Source organism: Hemiscyllium ocellatum, chromosome 15 (assembly GCF_020745735.1).
Source record: "Hemiscyllium ocellatum isolate sHemOce1 chromosome 15, sHemOce1.pat.X.cur, whole genome shotgun sequence".
NCBI lineage: Eukaryota > Metazoa > Chordata > Chondrichthyes > Orectolobiformes > Hemiscylliidae > Hemiscyllium > Hemiscyllium ocellatum.
In genome coordinates, this window is record NC_083415.1 from 27,110,814 (window position 1) to 27,131,978 (window position 21,165).

At 42.4% G+C, this 21,165-nt stretch overlaps 1 long non-coding RNA gene across 1 annotated transcript in view; it reads right to left on the reverse strand.

Annotated features, from left to right (window-relative positions):
• Positions 1 to 6,750: 6,750 nt before the first annotated feature.
• LOC132822725 (uncharacterized) overlaps positions 6,751 to 21,165 on the reverse strand; it is a 30,322-nt gene continuing 15,907 nt past the window's right edge. Inside the window, exon 4 of the long non-coding RNA XR_009645467.1 lies at positions 6,751 to 7,238. This is a non-coding gene — a long non-coding RNA (uncharacterized LOC132822725). The remainder of the gene's footprint in view (positions 7,239 to 21,165) is intronic.

The following is a 21,165-nucleotide window of genomic DNA, read 5'->3' on the forward strand; positions in this document are numbered from 1 at the left end:
AGGGAACAGGATTCGAGCCCTTTATGCTGTGGAATTTCTTAATCCAGTTGATTGTCATATGACTTGTTACAATATTGAATTTTTAACTCTTTAAATAGTGATTTTGCAGTCTGGTTTATCTTCAAACACATAATGAAGAACAAAGTTTTTATTCTCTAACGCGTGGAATGAATGTTCTTTCACACAACTTCTTTCTAAATTATAGTAACCATGACAATACATGATTGCCTCAGTCATACCTATCTATTATCAACATTTCCTTATGAGAGAAAGAAACATTTTCTGAACAAGTGGGAAAGTGTAACTCAAGATAATTTGGTGCACTTATTCAATTAACCTGAGGAAAGCTTTATGGAATTTAATCTCATTATATGGATCAAAAGACAAGAACAGAAATAAGGTATTAATCTTTAGGGTTTCAAACAATATCAATTGTAGAGCTTTCTTGAGATAATGAAATAATTTTTATGCATTTAATTCCATCAAGCAGGAGACCAATAGAATCAATACAATCCTCTACAGTCTCATGGTTACACCTCACTAAATACATTTGATGATATGCCAGTGCGAGAAAGTTAGAAAGCTAACAGCTTCTTCACTAGCTGAACCAGCACTGGGGCCCTAAAGAGACAGGGGAGGCAAATAGAAAATATCTATGAGACTAGCAAGTGCGCAGCCTCCCCAATTGTACATTGGTCCATTATTGCAGATGGACATGCTACTCTCTCGTCCCCACCTGTTTCATTTCATCACTGGGATTGGAAGTTAATGCTGTAATAAAAATCATCCCCAATCTACTCATTAATTATATGAGCAGTTCTCTCTAATATGTAGACTGGAGACAAATAAAGCTATGGAGCAAAACATGTTTATTTTAAAGATTGTAATTTAAATGTTTCTTGTTGCATTCAAGAAATATTGGGATGTCTTTGATTCATTGTAACATGCTTTCTTGTCCCCACACCATCCCATTCGCTGCATCTTCACATCACACTCAACCTACCTTCCCACCCCTTCCATTATCCCTTTTGACTTGTTCCAAAGCCCCTTTGACAATCCTTGCCATCCCTTACCTTAACACTCTATAAGGAATTAAGGTCAACATACACAGAAGCTAGAAATCTGAAACAAGTACAGAGTATACTGGAAAAACTCAGCACGTCTGGCAGCATCTGTGGAGAAAGAAACAGAGTTAATGCTTCAAGTTAAGGGTTTGGAAAATGTTTCATGTTACAATTTTGAGGAAGTCTGGAGCCCAGTGCAAAAGACAAAGGGGATATTTAAGTTGTTTCAAGGCTGAGATAAAACAAAGTTACTTATTTTGTAGATGAAGTAGAGTAAGCAGAAACAAAACGGTGACACATTCCATATTTGATAAAAGCGGCTAAAATTAGGGCTGGGAGATGGGAGGACTGGCAAAATATCAAGGTAGAGATGGGATAACTTACATCTTCTCACTGCCAAGTAATTTTGTGCGAGGTGAGCAAGCAAACAGATCAACTGCTCACCAGGAACCCATTTTACCAGCAGTGGGGAAGGGGGGAGCGTGTTGGGTACAACCTGTCACCCTGAGCAGAGATAAACAAGTGAACCCTCGTGGTCTCCCAGCAGGATCTGGAATGAGAAGCCTCCTTCCCAGACACTCCACAGTTATGGAGGGGTTTCCCACACAAAATGGCAGCTCTTGCAGCTATGGCACCACTGGCAGGTGGCAATGTCCACTCTCCACCCCCCCATTACTCCCCCCAACCCATATCAGAGCCTGCCTGACTGGCCCTAGTGCCACCAGAACCCACACACATAGTTTTTCAGGTGCACTGTCACAGTTGTACTCTCATCATGCTGGCATAGTAAACGACTGCCCAAGTCCCATTGCAGTTGAAGTAGGCTTAGCCAAAACGTTCCGCCCTGGCAGTTGGACTCTTGTTGGCTCTGATAAATGTTGGTCTAGATATCATATTACACCTTAGCAGAGCAATCAGAAATTGCATATTCCTATGTGAAATCTCAGATTGATTGATTATTTAATCTATTTACACACCTTGGATATAGGCTTTTGTCTAACCCAATTAATTCATTGTTTGTGTATGGTATTAAAGCTTTAATGAATTAGTTATGCAAGTGGATGTATTTAGTAGTTTGCTTAGGTATGTCAGTGACTTTTTAAGATTGCTAAGTGCTGTATTTACATTAATCCTTTTCATCTCGAAGCAAATGTTTTCATCTGAATACTTGAAAGGAATCTGTTAGATCTTGAGCAGCATTGTTGAGTCAATTCATTCACAGCTTTTATTCAGTGAGACTTTTACACTGGAACGTTTTGGAATCCTCGTACAACACAATAGTTTGTTGTTTGTTGCTAATGTAGGTCCACACACAAATTAGAGCAGCTGCTGTATTATGTGGGGCAGGCATTATTTTGGAAGAAAAATGATTACAGTGTCTTTCTACTGAGATGAAAGTCTTGACGTCCATTTCTCATTGTTTATAATAAGTGCTGATGTTAATAGAAGTGTTAAGGATGCAGCTTTGCTTTAGTATGCGTCCAGCACATAATAGTGAAAGGATTAGCTTCAAACTGTGTTACTGATTGTACAAGCCACTAGGTCTGATCACCAGGACAGCAGCTTGTCTCCTGGGTTCCTACTGAGCTGGTGTTGAGGTCATTGACCTCACAACAAATTAAAGGACAAAACATTTTTTATCCAGACCCCCAAACTGGTGGCAGCCCTTTGAACAGACTCCTTTTCAGAGGAGTAACTGAATGATATTTTCGTGCTGTTGAGAATGACTTTAGAACTTCTCCAGTCTATTAGAGTTGCACATGCTGTTGCAGACAAACTGTCTATGCACATTGAACTTTGATTACATTTTGCAGACTTCTAAAATTCCAATAATAGTTCATTGGGCCTAATCCAAAGTAAATACTGTATCTTATTTTATTCAGAAGTACAAATATAGTCTAGGATTAGTTTTGGTAGTGTGTGATGTCTGCTTCTATGTTATGCTTGCAGTAACGCACTGATATTAGCATATCTTGCATTTTACATGGCATTGCCTCAAATTAAGGTCAGTAGGAAAAAATGTTGATCTTCACATATAGCCACAATGTGTTTTCATTCAGTAATTTTATATGTATTCCTTCCTAAAGAACATTTTCCAAGGCGGGGGTAAGATTAAACATGTGGCTATGTTTGACTAATCTAGTCCTCTCACTAGATTCACCTCTAACTAATAAAAATATTGCATCAGCACCTTTATCCCCGCTAAGTCTCTGTAGCTCTTGATTCTGTTGTGGTAAGTTACAAGTGAGTAGCAAAAATGGAATCAAGGAACAATGTCTCACTGAAGGAAAAGCCCATGACATTTAATTGTGGCACACTTGACAACCTGAAGGAGGTTGACAATATGTGATACGTGAAATTGAAGACCATACCAGCATTCTGCAATGAGGTACCAATTGACTGCTCCACCAAACTAGCTCACATCTTTCAATGTTCCAGTGTACTGTTGATTTCTTTCTCAGGTGAATACTGCAAGCAGACAGTTTTCAACAATGATGAGATTTCACTATCGCAATGCTAACGTGAGCTCAGTTGAAAAATAATTCTGATGAAGAAACTGAAATAATGCTATGATGTATTGATAAAGACGTGATGTTCGTGCACTGCTTGTAACTTGCTTGTTGCCATAGGTTTCTTCCTCAGATGCTGCTTTGCAAAAAACATTTCATGTTCCATCAATCCCACTTATTAAAATAAAATCTTTAAACCTTTCTTCCATTCTCTATTGACTGCAATAAATTAGTGATTCCTTGACATTAGTTCCATTTTCAATTCTGATTGGGGTTGCAAAGTTGGAACTAAAATTATCCATTCTGCAGCTATTCTAGAAACATACTTGAACTTGGCTAAATCAGTTTCCCTTAGAATTGTTGCAGTTGTCAGAGTGAGGAAATATTCACCTGAGATCTTGCTTCATTTGATTACTTTAGACCTGGATGTAGTACGGTGGGGAAAATTTTTGATTTGTTTAGAATATTTGTGCTATCTGTAATTGTTTTAAGAATGTTTGAAAAGGGTGTTTAAGAGTTTCCAAGAATTGTGAAAGGATCAATTGTATCTTTCTTGCATGATATGAAATGCTGGTTCACATGACCTGGTGACCCTTGACCTGGAAGCTATGACAAAAGGAAGGAAATTAAGACCAGAAGTTGTCCGGCTGGCAGACACAAAGGAGAGCTGCAGAGCCATAAAAGAAGAGCTACAAGCAGCAGAGTGTAGGAGGAAAGTGTTCAGCACATAGATGCAGGCATAACTATGAAGTAGAATTAGACTGGAAGAAAAGAAACAAATCACTCTCAGGAAAGATTCAGTTTTACTGTTTGGCAAAGGATGAGTCAAGAGTTCTTGGAGGCAGTGGGTGAGCTGATTAAAAAGATCTAAAGGCTGGAAATATGTGTGAAAAGCTGGGTGTTTTCCCAAAAGTGGACAAACCATGTACTTACTGGGTGTTATTAGCTGGTCAATTGAAAAGAAACTCTGGAAAGCTACTCCATCAACAATGTTAAGAGAGTTTTTAGAGAAGTTGATAATAATCATAGCTATGAAATTCACAGGTAGAGCTGTTATTGGTTAGGGTTCCTGACCTACCCCATGTGAATAAAGAGTAGCATATTATGCACCTAAGTCAGTATTAGGTCTCATATTTGAGTGGTGAGTGTTAGGAACGCTACAGGCCTTGTAAGATATATTTTTGTTGTATTGGCTTTTTATAGTGGAATCTACTTTTTTGTTTTAACTATCAAATGTCTATTAATTCATGTTTAATTTTCATTATTCTGATTTGTCTTAAAATAAAAATGACAAAGTTTAACCTTATTGGTAAATTCTTCTTTGCGCATCATTCTGTAAATTTAATTATTTTGGTTTATAATTTCCCCATGGAGATTTTGATGATTCAAAACCAGGTCCTATATGTGAAAAAACAAAGGGCTACATTTGTGAGGCATGATTAACAACGTAAAGTGAAGAAGGTTTGCAAAGCTAAACCATTACGGAGGCGATATAGTATCTCTGATGTGTATTAACTATTCCTAATAGCAATTCAATGGATAACCTGTTTCATTCCTGGTCACAGAGAGCGTTCAGCAGCTCTTAGATAACTTCCAGATCAGGATCGCATTGGATAATTTGGGAGCCATTACCTGGATTGCAGAGTCAGGGAACACACTGCTCCTTCTATTACCCCAAGAGTGCAAGTTGAAAAAGGCACATTTGCTTAACTTTATTTGGAAACAACTGAAAAACTTTGATTTGACAACGCTGCGAGGAATTTGCATGTTTTCCCTGTATCTGCATGGGTTTCTACGTGGTGCTCTGCTTTCCGCCCACAGCCTACAGATGTGTAGAGTTGGTGGATTGGCCATGCTAAATTGCCCTATGGTGTCCAGAATGTGCAGGCTAAGTGGATTAGCAAAATGGGGTAACAAGGATAGGATGGCAGGTTGGTGTTGGGGTGGGATGCTCTTCCGAGAGTCAATGTGGATTTGATGGGCCTAATATCTTCTTTCTATACTGTAGGGATTCTAAGGCCTGCCCGTGGTCAATGATAATTAATTTTTAGAGGCTCTTCCAAATACAATTTCACTCCTCGTGACTATATTAAAGAGGAATTCAAGATGTCTCAACTAAGGGTCTCCATAAATTTATAAGTGAGACCTTTCCAACATCTTTCTGTTAAATTGATATGTTTTCTGCCTGTCTTACAGCTGTAAAACAGGAGTTCTTCATACAGTATTTGCTATTCTACTGGTTCCAAACTCTCAGATTCTTCAGCAATGGAACTCATAGTCAAATTGTAACATATATTTTCATGTTTGAAATAAAGCTATCCCACCTCCGGCCATCTTAATTCTCAGTCTCAGGATAAAAACCCTTTCTTTAATTGGAGACGGCTATGCTAGTGGAGATATCCTGCCTCGTTTGTCAGGCTGTGTGACAAGTCGAAGCAAGATGCTGGTAATGCACAGCTGGTGAATGAAGTCCTGTGATGAGATGGCAATCAGAGGTCAGTGCTTAGAGTTTGATGTATCTGCATGACCTCCTCTAAGATAAGGCTTTCTAAAAGGTCATAAGACACTGTGATACCTCTGTAAACGTTTCTTTTCTGGTATCAGGAATCAAAGAACAGTGGAGAAGAGAATGGGACAGCTTTTTTTTTGCGAAATTCAAATAGTTTTGTGAAATGAGCATCTATCTGGAATGTGCTCATTTTACACGGAGAGAAGCTAACTTTTCGGGGACAATGTTTAAAATTCAAAGCAGATTGCCATAAATATGTCTGTTAGGAATTTGGAAGCAGCAAAAGTATTTTTTGAAGATTGCCTTTCACTATAAACTCTGGAAAATCTGAACCTATTTTTGTGGCTTCAGCATTTATGAAATTGGTAGCTTAGCAGAGTTGAATTTCTGGCAATTGTGAAATTAACAAATGAGAGAGAGGATTTTGAAAAACATTGTATTAAATTAAAAATCTTGTCTGAATAAAATGAATCAATGCTACTGTAATATATGATAACATCAGAAATATGAGGCTAACATTGAATCATTCATTGATTATGTAGTCGTGGTAGTGTTTTATCACCAATAGAGAAATCTCTTGCATGCTAAACATCCAGTACCTGTACTACACAGTGACTATATATCAGAAACAGTTCACTGACAATGAGGGATGTCCTGAGGGCATGCAAGATTTAAAATAAAAGGAAGTCTTTATTTATTTAGAAGTAGTACACTAAATATCTGTTCAGTGTATTCACATAGCTTCAATACATTTAATTGAAATGTTATCTTAATTACTTCCACTTCCACAATATAACCCATGTGTTCACTTCTCTCAACTCTTGAATTATGAATCAAATCTTCCAATACTCTTTCCTTCATTAGCTTCCTGAGCCATTGTGGCTGACCTTCAATTTGAGGATGATGCCTCCTCAGGGTTGTGAGTTACTGCCATGGGTCTTCATGTGACTGAACAGGCTTATACTCAATCACGGATGTTTGAGCAAATCAGGCAGGTCATTCCATGAGGTAGTGGAATCTGGAAAGTACTGACACCCCTGGATTAGGTAACTGTTTGAATCAAAGATCAGAATGATGTCTATCACTCGATCCATGTAGGATACCGATGCTTGCTAGGCAGATCAATGACTTGCTCAATTGGTGATGGAAATACACCTAGTCCAAAAAAAAGAGAAGCAATGTTTCAGTCCAAAAGCAGCTCGGCCTAGAAGAGGAGTTCCTAAAGCAGCTCACAATCAAGCTGGCAAATTTTCATCTCAATTTCGGAAAACTGGAATTGAATAAAGCTGGCCATATTTGATAGCCACGTCCAGATCATTGGATCTGAGCAACAACGTTGCCAGGGCTCCTTCGACAAAACAATACTGAATATATGATTTCCTAGAACAATTGCAAGCAGCCCCTCAGTGCTTCACAGGACAAACCAAGGTTACAAAACAACAGACTGCATTCTGGTAGCTTAATGGTGATGTCCAAACACAAATCTAAAACAGAAAGACAAGTGGTGTGAAGGGAAAGACAGAGAGATTCAAAAGTATGCATGCAATCCCTCTAAGCACCACTTTGCTAAATTAAAACTCTTCCAGGCCGCAACTTCTTCCACCCATACATCATTCTGACCTTGTCAATCTCCACCAATCACTGTTACTTTACTCAAAATTCATCAATCACTGCCTTCTATCAGATCTCTACAGACTTGTCCAGTCTATACCCTATGCCTTTGGCAATCTCTCAATCTGTTGTATGCTCCCTTTTTCTGATTCACATTACTCCTAACTCCTTCTTTATCAAAGGAGCTTTCCTAGCTTTATCTTTCTTGAAAATGTACCTTGGCAGGAACAAAACAATGTTTTCTTTCAAGGTAGTCTATTACAGATTTGTCTACCAGTCTTCATTCCAATTTAGTACAAGAGTAAGACATTGTAGATGCTGGAAATCTGAAATTAAAACAGCAACTGCTAGAAGTACTCAGCAAGTTAAGCAATATCTGTGGAAAGGGTAACAGAGTTAATCTTTCGGCTCAGAACTCCTATGAGCTCCATAGTTTTCCTACTTCTGTGTAATTTCCATAAATTTGCTCCTCTTTATCTTTCTCACTAGTTGGTGGCCTATATAGTGTTCCAGTAATGCAATGGTACCTCTTGTTTTTGGTTCTACTTGAGCAGGTTCTGTCCTTGACCTCTTCAGGATATCCTCTCTCTCCAGTACTGAAACATTCTCCTCCATGTTTCTTCCCTTTCCCCACTATCTTGAATGCATTGTATCTAGGAACCTGCTGCCCTTTTATGAGCCAGATCTCCATTCTTGTCATGACATTATCTTCCCCTGTGCCTGTTTACACCTGAAATTCATTATGTCCATATCTTTTGCACATACGTCTCTGGATTGTAAGCCTAATTTTGGCCTTAATGCAATTATTCTTTATTTGAAACCAAAAAAATATTGGAAATCACAATGGATCAGCTAGCATCCGTGGAGAGAAGGCAAGCTAATGTTTTCAGTCTAAATTACTTTATTTAATTCCATCTTACTATTGTTGGTTAGCTCAGTGGGCTGGACAGTCAATTTGCAATGCAGGCTGATTTCAACAGTGGGTTCAATTTCAGTACCAGCTGAGGTTGCCATGAAGGACTCTCCTTCTCAACTTCTCCCTTCGCCTGAGGCATGGTGACCCTCAGGTTAAACCATCACCAGTTGTCCCACCAATGAGAGGTGGGAAGAATATGGTGATTTTGCTACTTTTTAATGTAGTGTTAATCTGCTCCTTGCTCTTCTTCGTGCATCTTGTTTATCCGTCCTTCTTCAGGTTCCTCTGCCGAATTAGCTTAAACCCTCCCCAAGAGAACTTGCGAGTCACCCAGAATGGAATTGATACTGAAGTGGGAGTTGTCATGGGGCACGCTGACATCGGGCACAGAGACACAAGATGGCTGCTGAGCCATAAGTTGGTCACTGAGCACACAAGATGGCTGCTGAGCATTACATGGAAAAGTGCAGCAAAGCACACACAGATACAGCCTGAGGCCAACAGAATATTAGCACAATAGACACAGAACATAGATAATTAGTTGAAGGCGGGTGGGGGAGAGAATACACATCAGTAACATCTACTGCCCACTGAAGTGCCTGAGTCCAGCCATCACCTTCAATAGAAATGAGACTGAGGCTGCTTGTATACAAGTTTTAATACCTTAGATTGGCAGTGATGGAACATGATCTTCCTTCTCAGCAATGGACTTCTGCGTAGCTGCTGAAACTGACAATGACTCTGTAATGTTTTCTGTAAACAAACCATGCTATACAAACAAAGACTCAATATTTGGACCATTATGCCATGAAATGTATAAAATATCATCTGCTCCGAGGGTAAGAGAAGGCTTGCAGCTGACAGCCGTGCTGCCGGACGTCTCTCTCTTTCTCTCTCTCTCTCCCTGGAGCTCCAGTTTCTTTGTACAATAAACTCTGTCATTGAATCCTGATTCTGACTCCGAGACTGGTGATATTCCCCACAACAATTGTCACTGTAAGCAAGGTCTCCTATTCCTGGTGCTCTGGTCAAAGGCCACGAACAGGAGCCAGAGTAAGAGGCACTTTGAATCTGCAAACGGGAAGAGTCAGACCGGGCCAATGTTTAATGCTGGTTTGAGTATAAGTGCATGCCTGTGGAGCATAAGTGGGAAAGTAGTTTTCCCCACAACAATATTGGTTCATGCAGGTGTGACCCATCCAATGTACATGGGTCTTATCTCCTTCAAAACTGACCCCACTGCCCAAGGGATCTAAAATATTCCCTCCTGCACCATTCATTCAGTCAGCCATGCATTCACTTCCTCTGACTTTCTACACAGTACTCGAATGAGTGGGGGGATTTTACTTTTGAGATCCTGTTTACTAGTTTTGTTGCTACGTTCCAGAAATGTACTTGCAAGTCTTCAATCCTTTCTACTTGCGACATTAATATTGATATGGCCTTCAAATTCCTGCAGACATGGCTCTGACCTGGACCATGATCTCTCCCCTCAGAGTACTTTACAGTACCTTCATTCTGGCACCAAGGAGGCAAGATATCATTGTGGAATGCTCCATTTGCAGCAAGATCTCTCAGATCGCTAATCTATGGAATCTTCTATCAATGTTACTTTCCAAACTTAGATTAGATTCCCTACAGTATGGAAACAGGCCCTTCAGCCCAACAAGTCCACACTGACCCTCCGAAGATTAACCCACCCTAACCCATTCCCCTATATTTACCCTGACAAATGCATCTAATGCTATGGATAATTTAGCACAGCCAATTGACCTGAGCTGCACATCTTTGGATTGGATTGTTGAAGGAAACCCATGCAGACACGCGGAGAATGTGCAAATTCTACACAGACAGTCGCCTGAGGCTGGAATCGAACCTGAGTCCCTGACAGAGTGAGGCAACAGTGCTAACCACTGAGCCACCATGCCGCCCTATCCTGTTTCCCATTGCACTATTGAACCAGATACTGCTGAACCTTGGAGATATCTCTAGGTGCAGTCACCCAGAATAAACAATATCCTCAATAGTATTCAGAACTGAATACCAGTTGGACAGTGAAATACACTTAGGAAGCACCTGCACAACCTGCTTGTTTCTATTTGACTTTGTGTTAGTTGCCCCTTCTTTCTCTGCACGCCAATACGGTACAGGGTGATGAAATCCAGAAACATTCGATGTCCAAAGCTCTCAGCCTCTTGAAGGTGCCTGCATTGACATCAGCTGCTCCACAAGCTCCAAAGCTCAGAACCTAAGCTCCACTGACTGGGGTCTGCTCATGTAGGTTGGCCAGGACCAAAGCAAGTTCTCACCTGAAGCAGCATGTGAATGAGGGAGGGCCAAGCTGCTGGTGCTTATTTCTTGGATTATTCACTAAACGTGTGAAAAATAGAAGTTGTCTTAGAAAACAAATTCAAGATGTAAGACCCCCTTCATTTTTCTAATATCTTATAAATACATACCATTTATCCTGACCTTGGTTCTTTTCGGTTCTACTGCTCCTTTTTTCCTTGATTTTCTCAGAGACCATGTCAGCCCTGCCACAAGGCTGTCAAATTCCACAAGGCACTAATGCGAAGAAGAGCAGGGAAGTTATCTCAGTGTCCTCGCTAATACTTACCCTTTAATCAATACCATTAAAAACTAAATTACAACAGCAAGTACTGTGGATGCTGGTAATCTGGCACTTAAACAGCAAATGCTGGAAAACCTTAAACAGTCAGGCAACTTCTGAGGACAAAGTAACAGAATTAATGGGCAGAATCTTAAAGGGGTGGAAAATAGTGAGATTTATAGGTGAGACGTCTGGTGAAGCCAAGCTTGATGTCAAGAACATCTCGTTCCATCTTCTATGCTTTTGACAAGTGGCAAGGTGGAAGACATGGACAAGTTGCTTATTAAGGAGGATTGTTGCTCGTTAAACGACTTATTGACAGCTAACTCACCTTATTTATATTCAACTTTCTATCTTAACAAACATGCCAAATAGCCAGGTATGGTGAAAACTTGGCAGAATTTACAGCAGGTGCAGGTTTTCGCTTACTCCAAATAACCTCCAGGTTATGCACGAACAAACTGCATCTCAGGGCTCAACTCAATGGCACCAGCCACGCATGCCCCATGTCCACAAACCTTGGCATTGGGCATCTGCCAACCCCTCATGACCATCATGACACTTCTCTCTGATTCATTGGCACTGAGCTCTGCAAACACAGACTAGCACTGCAGGGTGCACCAGTAACTAGTATAGGCTGTAAAAGGGACCCATGCAGCAGGGACAGGCACTCAACTTGTGCATTGGACCAGGTTGTATCTCAGGGCTGGTCGATTGCTCTTTTAGTGTTCACTTACTTAATCCTTACCTGCATGCTGACAACATCCCTGCCTTGCCCTGCTGTGCCTATTAGTGCAGTCACATAACCAGGCACCATCGAACTAATTAATGACAGATTTATGTTTGGACACAGAGGCTATGAAGACATTGCAATTTCAGATTTTCTATTTTTTCTTTGGTTCATGTGTTTGTTCATGAGTTCATATGGATGTATTTGATATCTTGCCATTCCTGGCTCTTCCTGTAATGCACCAAATATGAGTGATTAATTACAAAATTGCAATTCTTTAAAGATGAAAATATAATTGAAGTATTCAGAGTATAACTTTTTAAAAAGGAAACTGATGATTTACGTCTTCACATCTGAAATAGAGATTATAGAAATTAGAGTCTCATTTCCCTTCTGTCAAAATGACAGCTAGCTGATGAAGGAGCTGTGCTTCGAAAGCTTGTACTTCCAAACAAACCTGGTGTTGTGTGATTTTAACTGTGTCCTTCTGTCAAAAACAGGGTGGCATGATGGCTCAGTGGTTAGCACTGCTGCATCACAGTGCCAGGAAGCTGAGTTCAATTCCACCCTCAGGCAATTGTCTATGTGGAGTGTGCATATTATCCTCATGTCTGTGTGGGTTTCTGGCAGGTGCTTCAGTTTCCTCCCACATTCCAAAGATGTGCAGGTTAGGTGGATTAGCCATGGTAAATTGCCTATAGTGTTCACAGATGTATGGGTTAGAATCATTAGCCATGGGAAATGTATGGTTACAGGGTAATGGTAGGAAGATAGGCCTAGGTGGGATGCTGTTTGGAGGGTCAGTGTCGACTTGTTGGGCCAAAGGACCCATTTCCACACTGCAGGGATTTTGTGAAAACTAGGTACAGTATAAGCTGAAAATGTAAATTCACCCCATGCCTCAACTTTTAACGCCATTAATCCTTGGCAGAAGCAATATAAGATGGCTGATTTATTTCATAGCATTCAACAACATGGTATAATATTTTTGAAAAGCTTAAAAAAGAATTAATCTTTTGGAACTTAACATTTCAGATTCATTTCAGATGAACAGAATCAATCTGAAATAACCCCTATTGATACAAATATATTTCAGTCTGGATAAACTCTCAGCTTTAAATGAGGATGAATCAACACAGTAAATGCTCTACCCTGTGTCCTGGACTACAGACGTATAAGCATCCTAACCATGCCAGCCCGACCAGCCACCTGACCATACTCAATCCCATGGACTGACCTCAGAACCTGCCCTTGACCTACTGTACAGCAATCTCGGACTGAAGAGTGTCTCCAGTGACTTGACTGAGGACTACTTCCCTTAGTCTGTGACACATGGCCAATCAGTTAACGTAGATGTAGTATGTTTGGTATGTACTATATCAGGTAATCACCTGGCTGCAAGTGAGAGATTGATATGCCACTGTACCTTTTAGCAAAATGTAATCTCTCTTGACTGATAATTGCTAACAGGGCTGATCCACTGCCTTGCTCTGTGTCTGGCTAAACTGCAAAGTAAGACAGAATTACTGTGAGCCTTTAAGATGTGGCTGAGGGGGCAAAGTGCAAAAATGCAAGGCAAGGCAGGGATGCTTTGAGCATCCAGGTTGGCACAAAATTATTGAGCAAAGAGAGTGAGCCCTGTGATGTGCCTTTGTCTAAGCCTTGAGCTGGATGCATATCCCTGTGAGGAATGTGTCCTTGCAGCAACATGGCAATGAGAGGTGCAAATGCAGTCCAAAGTTCAGCATTACAGTGCAGGAATATACTGTAAGTGAATCAGAGATTTGCTTTGATGGGGCAGGAAGGTTGGCACAGATGACAATGTCTATGGATAATGGGCATGTTGGCACTGCATGTCCAAGATGGAATTCCAGAGGAACAAGCTGTGAGCTGGAGATCCAGGTACATGCTCTGGCTTAAAAAATGAGGTCTGCAGATGCTGGAGATCACAGCTGAAAATGTGTTGCTGGTTAAAGCACAGCAGGTTAGGCAGCATCCAAGGAATAGGAAATTCGACATTTCGGGCATAAGCCCTTCATCAGGAATGAGGAGAGTGTGCCAAGCAGGCTAAGATAAAAGGTAGGGAGGAGGGACTTGGGGGAGGGGCGATGGAGATGTGATAGGTGGAAGGAGGTCAAGGTGAGGGTGATAGGCCGGATTGGGGTGGGGGCGGAGAGGTCAGAAAGAAGATTGCAGGTTAGGAGGGCGGTGCTGAGTTTGAGGGAACCGACTGAGACAAGGTGGGGGGAGGGGAAATGAGGAAACTGGAGAAATCAGAGTTCATTCCTTGTGGTTGGAGGGTTCCCAGGTGGAAGATGAGGCGCTCCTCCTCCAGCCGTCGTGTTGTTATGTTCTGCCGGTGGAGGAGTCCAAGGACCTGCATGTCCTCGGTGGAGTGGGAGGGAGAGTTAAAGTGTTGAGCCACGGGGTGGTTGGGTTGGTTGGTCCGGGCGTCCCAGAGGTGTTCTCTGAAGCGTTCCACAAGTAAGCGGCCCGTCTCCCCAATATAGAGGAGGCCACATCGGGTGCAGCGGATGCAATAGATGATATGTGTGGAGGTACAGGTGAACTTGTGGCGGATATGGAAGGATCCCTTGAGGCCTTGGAGGGAAGTGAGGGAGGAGGTGTGGGCGCAAGTTTTACATTTCCTGCGGTTGCAGGGGAAGGTGCTGGGAGTGGAGGTTGGGTTAGTGGGGGGTGTGGACCTGACGAGGGAGTCACGAAGGGAGTGGTCTTTGCGGAACGCTGATAGGGGAGGGGAGGGAAATATATCCCTGGTGGTGGGGTCCATTTGGAGGTGGCGGAAATGACAGCGGATGATACGTTGTATACGGAGGTTGGTGGGGTGGTAGGTGAGAACCAGTGGGGTTCTGTCTTGGTGGCGGTTGGAGGAGCGGGGCTCAAGGGCGGAGGAGCGGGAAGTGGAGCAGATGCGGTGGAGGGCATCGTCGATCACGTCTGGGGGGAATCTGCGGTCCTTGAAGAAGGAGGCCATCTGGGCTGTGCGGTGTTGGAACTGGTCCTCCTGGGAGCAGATGCGGCGGAGACGAAGGAATTGGGAATATGGGATGGAGTTTTTACAGGGGGTAGGGTGGGAGGAGGTGTAGTCCAGGTAGCTGTGGGAGTCAGTTGGTTGATGAACAGTTCATCAACTTTACTAACAGGAGGTTGAATAGTTCATCAACTTTACTAACACCTTCCATCCCGACCTCAAATTCACCTGGACTGTCTCAGACTCCTCCCTTCCCTTCCTAGACCTTTCCATTTCTATCTCGGGCGACCGACTCAACACAGACGTCTACTATAAACCGACTGACTCCCACAGCTACCTGGACTACACCTCGTCCCACCCTACCCCCTGTAAAAACTCCATCCCATATTCCCAATTCCTTCGTCTCCGCCGCATCTGATCCCAGGAGGACCAGTTCCAACACCGCACAGCCCAGATGGCCTCCTTCCTCAAGGACCGCAGATTCCCCCCAGACGTGAACGACGATGCCCTCCACCGCATCTGCTCCACTTCCCGCTCCTCCGCCCTTGAGCCCCGCTCCTCCAACCACCACCAAGACAGAACCCCACTGGTTCTCACCTACCACCCCACCAACCTCCGTATACAACGTATCATCCGCCGTCATTTCCGCCACCTCCAAATGGACCCCACCACCAGGGATATATTTCTCTCCCCTCCCCTATCAGCGTTCCGCAAAGACCACTCCCTTCGTGACTCCCTCGTCAGGTCCACACCCCCACCAACCCAACCTCCACTCCCGGTACCTTCCCCTGCAACCGCAGGAAATGTAAAACTTGCGCCCACACCTCCTCCCTCACTTCCCTCCAAGGCCCCAAGGGATCATTCCATATCCGCCACAAGTTCACCTGTACCTCCACACACATCATCTATTGCATCCGCTGCACCCGATGTGGCCTCCTCTATATTGGGGAGACGGGCCGCTTACTTGTGGAACGCTTCAGAGAACACCTCTGGGACGCCCGGACCAACCAACCCAACCACCCCGTGGCTCAACACTTTAACTCTCCCTCCCACTCCACCGAGGACATGCAGGTCCTTGGACTCCTCCACCGGCAGAACATAACAACACAACAGCTGGAGGAGGAGCGCCTCATCTTCCGCCTGGGAACCCTCCAACCACAAGGAATGAACTCAGATTTCTCCAGTTTCCTCATTTCCCCTCCCCCCACCTTGTCTCAGTCGGTTCCCTCAAACTCAGCACCGCCCTCCTAACCTGCAATCTTCTTTCTGACCTCTCCGCCCCCACCCCACTCCGGCCTATCACCCTCACCTTGACCTCCTTCCACCTATCACATCTCCATCGCCCCTCCCCCAAGTCCCTCCTCCCTACCTTTTATCTTAGCCTGCTTGGCACACTCTCCTCATTCCTGATGAAGGGCTTATGCCCGAAATGTCGAATTTCCTATTCCTTGGATGCTACCTGACCTGCTGTGCTTTAACCAGCAACACATTTTCAGACATGCTCTGGCTTTCAAATCAGGAATTCTCAGCATCTAGGTTCTATCCAGCAGTTGGAAGAATGGGAGGCTGCATGTGAGTAAGGTAGAAATGAATGAGAGTGATAATGAGCAATAATTCCCATTAACAGGCCTCTTGCTGTTCACGAGCATGAATTTGTCTTGGCACGCGGAACTTGGTTGGAAATTATGAGTTGTTGGTCTTGACATCGAGAAAGATCTCACTGGCTTCTCACATGATTCTCCCAAATTTCCCACCTTGGTCCTCTTCATTCAGGGCCTGGGATACTTCCACCTGAAATATCCAGGAAGGAAATGACAGTGCAAAGGAAAACTTAAAAATCACAAGAAATTGTTTTGGCAAGGAAAATGTTTTAAACTCATCCTGTGCGACAGCACGGTTTTCTACTTAATGGGATTTCTGCTGAGTCTTAAATTCCTATGCATTAGAAGTAATGGCCCTTTTTGAAATGTACTTATTTTTTGACACTTGGAACATACATCAGCCAAAAGAATGCACATAATAAGAATCAGATAGCTTTTTCTATTTGAACCTTTAAAATGTACTGGTCATTCATTGTACACTGGGTATGTTCACCTTGAGATTAAACACAGTAAGATCATCATGCAGTCAATGATAACAACTTTGCATGATAAAACTACAAAAGGAATTTGGGTTAAGTTTTCCTGGCAGGAGAAATCTTGGAAGGAAAATGCCCAACCGGGGGTAGGATAGTGGGTGAGTATCTGTCCAACGGATCAGAATCCTGAATGACTATGGATATTTTTAACTTCTAATTGGTTGCCCTCCATTGAATGGCCCTTAACTGGTTTGACCTGCTGCCCCCCTCCCTTCCATTCTGTCTCTAGGAATGTAACTCAGGGTGACATGGAACCCAGAAACTGGCATACAGGCTACATCCCTTGATTCTAGCAGCTACTACCTTTGCTCCCAGTTTTGGCTAATAATCAAACCAAATGTTTCAGATCAATGGTCTTCCAGCAGAACTGGGAAAAGCTGGAAATGCAGCAAATCATAAGGCAGTGAAAGGAAGGGTTAGTTCAGAAATGCCATTAAGAAACCCTTGTGTAACAATTTATTTGTAAATCTGTACAATGACCCTCAAAAGCATAAATGCAGTACCAAAAGCCACAATTACCCCTTATAGTCAGACAGTTTGAAGACAGAAGAAATGCCTATCACTCACAAGACATTTGATTTAGATTTGTAGAAATGGTTTAAGCTGACCCCAGAGCCCGACAATCATGTTCTCATTTGTCTGCTAAGGGAAATCTGCTTGTTAACATGTACGATTGGTGAGACTCTCCAAAATGAGGGATTTGTGCTAAGCCTGTCCACAAGGACTACTTCGTGTGAGTTCAAAGCTTGCCATTTGACAAATGAGGTTCATCACGAGGAACTTGTTAGTGATTTCCTATGTTTCCCATTCCTTGATCCAAAGGATGTCTGCTGGGAGGTCTTGCTCAGGCAAGTTGGTCCATATGGAGCACTGAGATGGACAATAGTCAGGGTGAACAGATTATTGAGGAGTAGAAAGTGAGGTACAACATGGATGGTTTCAACCAGCCTGGGGGTTTTCTTCACAGTTTCAATACGGTTTCATGGTACTTGTGTGGGTGAGTGGTGTTGAGTTGATGATTCCAGTTATGATGTACATAGTTGCATCTTATTGAGATTAGAAGGATGTATGTGTGATGACCTAGGTCAGACAGGTGCACATTATTCCTCTGCACAGAATGCTAGGACAAATACTGAGATCCAGAGCATTGTTGCAGGAGTGCCCCACTTAGATCCAGTGAGTCTGGTTAATTGGTTGTTTACAATTTTAACCTTTGCCGTTGTTTTCTCATAGAATGTCAAAATTCTGTCTGGAATCACACCCAAATCGATTTAGTTGAGATGATACCTCTGACCATCCATGTAGATATCCATTTCATCTTTGGCACTGATATTGTGGAGGTGGAGTATACTGGGTGTGGTTTTAGAGAGATTCAATGTGAGACTCCGTATACTGCAAAAATCCAACAATTTTATAAGGATCTGGTCCAGCATGCAGAATGCCGAATCTTGTCATCAGCACAGATGAACTTGCAAGATGTGGTTGTTGCCAGGTTATTTATCTATGTTTTGAACTGTACTAGGGCTCATGATGTGGAGGTGCCAGTGGCGTGGACAAAGTCAGAAGTAACACGACACTAAGTTATCGCCAAAATGTATGGCGATGGAAAAGCACAGCATATCAGGCAGCATCCAAGGAGCAGGAAAATTGATGTTTTATTGAAGTATAATGTCAACTCCCTTGCACCTCGGGATGCTGTCTGACCTGCCATGCTTTTCCAGCACCATACTTTTCGATTCTGACTCTCCAGTATTTGCAGTCCCCAATTTCTCCAAGACACCAGGTTGTTGTCCAACAGGTTATAGTCCAAACCTGTTGGATGGTAATCTGGTGTCACATGACTTCTGACTGAGTATTGAGTACTGATCCCTGCATTACTCCATTGTTCTGACTTCTCCAGGCTGTTTACCTTGTTCTTGGTGGGCCCAGTTTGGAGGCACATCAGATGGGTGTTGCACATAATCCTCATTTGGTTAGATTAGGTTAGATTCCCTACAGTGTGGAAACAGGCCCTTCGGCCCAACCAGCCACACTGACCCCCCCATACCTATTTCCCTCTGACTAATGCACCTAACACTATAGGCAATTTAGCATGGCCAATTCACCTGACCTGCACACCTTTGGACTGTGGGATGAAACCGGGAGAAATCCCACGGAGAATGTGCAAACTCCACACAGACAGTTCCCCGAGGCTGGACTTGAACCTGGGACCCTGTAGGGCAGCAGTGCTAACCACTGAGCCACAGTATCCTTGATAACACAGAGCACAGAAGATTTTGGAAAATGACTCTTAAAAAAATGTTTTTGATTGATTATAATTTTCTTCAGTATATTTTACTTGAAATAGACCATACAATTGCAATGCAGGAAGAATTTCAAGAATTTCAAATAATATGAAATGCAAATTATGTTTCCACGATCCTTTGCATGTCTTTATAACTCAAGAAATAATGAGTACTACCCACTTGCTGGATGGATGTGCTTCCAGCAACAGTCAAAAAGCCTGACACCATCCAGGAAAATGTAGTTGCTTGATTGGCCCCACACCCACAAGCATCCACTCCCTTCACCAAGATGCTCAACAGCCACAGTGTACTATCTACAAGATGCATTGCAGAAATTCACCAAGATTCCATGGACAGCATCTTCTAAACCAAAACCACTTGCATCTAGAAAGACAAGGGCAGCAGATACATGGGAACAACACCACTTGCAAGTGCCCTCCAAGCCACTCACCATCCTGGCTTGGAAATATGTCGCCTTTTTTTTCACTGTCACTGAGTTAAAATCCTGGAATTCCCCAAGCATTAGAGCATTGTGGGTTTATCTACAGTATATGGACTATAGCTATTGAAGGAGGCAACTCACCACCATCTTTTCAAGGGCAACTAAGGGTGGGCAATAAATGTAGGCCCAGTCAGTGATGCCCACGTCCCATGGGTGATTAAGAAACAAATTCTGCTAGAATATAGTTACAGCCAGAATATGGACCAGGGCCCAAGGCTGAATGAATCACCATTGGAAGTTTCAACTAATTGCATTGTGTTTACAAACTTCTGAGGAGAATCTTAACATTATCCTTTTAGCATTTTTTATACATGCAAGGATACATCTCAACAGTTTATTTTTAGGGTTTACTGAGAAACTGGCTGCTGTACACTAATGCACACTGTAGCATATGCCTGACATGTTGGACAATAAATCTAAAAGCCTTAAGAAAAGAGGAGAAGTGTAATACCCTACCTAGAGATGGGCTGTGCATGCAGAGGTCCATATAATTATATTAGAAGATACAGGGTTGATCTGCATTGTCTTCCCATCTCCCAAACTGCTTGAATATTCTACAATTGGTTGGTAGGAGCCATGCTGTAACATGCAGGTATTTTGTTATTTATGTTGATATATCCTCTATCAACAACCATTAAATTTCTCCAAAACAAATGAAAGACAAAGGATGATTGATGACTGCAAGATACGTCAGACAACCCTTGCTTACCCAGAACTAAATATCGACAGGCATGGTAAATACCATAAGGTGCCAACAGAGCTCATTTTGAAAATAAGTGACATACTGGGGAAATCTAAATGCAGTTAATTTAAAAAATCTGAATTAAAATAAAGTTAACTAACCATGAAATGCTGAGATGTAAAAATCTCTCTTTCACTAATGTCCCTTGGGAAAGAATTTTGCCATTCCGAACTGATCCGGCTGAATTATGACTGCAGGTACAGAGCAATGTAATTTTTGAGAGCCCTCTGAAATGATCTAGCTCAAGATTAATTCAAGGGCAATTAACAATGGGCAATAAATGGTGGAATTTCCAGCAACAACCATATCCCATGAATGACAAAAAAAGCTATATTTTTTAGTCATTTTCAAAAAGAAATTTGTTTCTTTTGCAACAAACCCATTCCAAATTGTCTCAGGTACCACATAACCATATTTGAATGGAACTTGAGAAAAAAGATGCTTCTTGAAACTGGTGCAATTTTGAGTGCAATTTGTAACCCTATTGAGTGATTGGAAACTCCAAGCTTAATTCTTTATGGAGTATATTCATGTTTTGAACTTCAGCAGATTCATA